Source organism: Elephantulus edwardii, unplaced genomic scaffold (assembly GCF_000299155.1).
Source record: "Elephantulus edwardii isolate Elephantulus edwardi_28Jun2011 unplaced genomic scaffold, EleEdw1.0 scaffold00134, whole genome shotgun sequence".
NCBI classification, from domain to species: domain Eukaryota; kingdom Metazoa; phylum Chordata; class Mammalia; order Macroscelidea; family Macroscelididae; genus Elephantulus; species Elephantulus edwardii.
This window is the reverse complement of record NW_006399884.1, coordinates 1,299,989-1,301,501: the sequence shown is the minus strand read 5'-3', so window position 1 is coordinate 1,301,501 and position 1,513 is coordinate 1,299,989.

Sequence of the window (1,513 nt, the reverse complement as noted above, 5' to 3'; positions counted from 1 at the left end):
ATTGGATTATTTACCTTTATCTTGTTGTGGTGCTCAAGTATTTTATAAATTCTAGATATAAGTCCCTTATCTGACATGTCATTACCAAATACTTTTTCCCCAGTCTGTGGCTTCCCTTTTTACCCTATTGGAGAACTTTTTGGATGTGCATAGGGATTTGATTCTTCGAAGGTCCCATTCATCTATTTTATCTTCTCCTGGTTGTAGAGGGAAATGAACTTTTAAATACAAGGTGTAAATTTTATCCCTTCCATGCAATAATAGCTATTGTTGTTGTTGTGTGCCTTCAGGTTGGAACGTACCTATAGCTGATCCTTGAGTGGGTTTTCAGAGACAGTACATTGCACGGAAGGAGATTGCTCATCCATCTCTTGTGAAGCAGCTGGTAGACTTGAACTATATGCCTTTGGGATTCCAGCACAGCTTTTTACCACTAAACCAATAAAACAGTGAGATCAGGAATGCTTGTCTGAAAGGGTTATGAGAATGAAATGTTGTATATTAAGTTCATCCATCTGTCTTCTCTCTCTCTCTCTCTCTCATCTATCTATCACCTATATATCTGTTCATTCTTCCATTTATTCAATTGATGTTTACATGAATCTATGACATACCAAGTTCCTAAAGTAGAAGCTACCAGGTTCTCAGGACAGGTCTGTTTCCTTTTACCAGGCCTTAATTTTTGTCATTAAACTTCAAAGGTCTAGTCCGAGAAGTGAAGTTTCAGATTTTAGAAGTAAGGAACTAAGTTTTAACCAGAATCTTCCCTTCTTCCCTGCCCTATATATCAGACAGCCCTGGTCAGGGGGTGACAACCCTTCCTACTTTTACTCATCAGAACTGAAACTTTATATGATGAAACATCACCCTTAAAACAATCTCCTAAGGCCAAAGGGTGGATATGTAAATACACAATAGATCTACAAGCCTACAAGAGGGGTGAGACTGGGTTAATAAGCATTGGACCCCTTGGCCAGTTGCTAATTCTGGGGGAGGGGTTATCCAAAAGCATGCAGGTTTTAGATAAATTGAGCTGTTATTAAAAATATGAACCTAAATATGATATTATCTTTTACCTGGCCTCTGATCCTAGAGCCTTTCCTTCTCCAGCAGTGTCCACCCTTTGTCCAGCTCACACAAAGCAATGGCTGCCTTCCTCTGTGCTGCTAGAAGCAGGAAGTCAAAATGCCATCCCTCTTAGGTGTTGTGCATTTATAGTAGATATTAAAGCTTTAAGTTAGAGGAAATGTTAGTTTTGAGGGTTGGTCTACAGGGCAGTGCAACTTTTAATTTGGAACTGAAACCAAATCAAATCTGTTGCTTTTTATTTGATCCTGATTCATTGTTTTTACTCCATGTGTTACAGAGTCAACTACAGAGTTGAGGTGATTTGATTGCAGTCTTTACCGAAGTAGAAAATCAAGCCTTTTCCCCCCCAGTATCTCTGGATAGGTTTGAGACCTTTCTATTTTAGATTTGTTTGAAATCCAGCCTCTCAGTACACAAAGAAAGG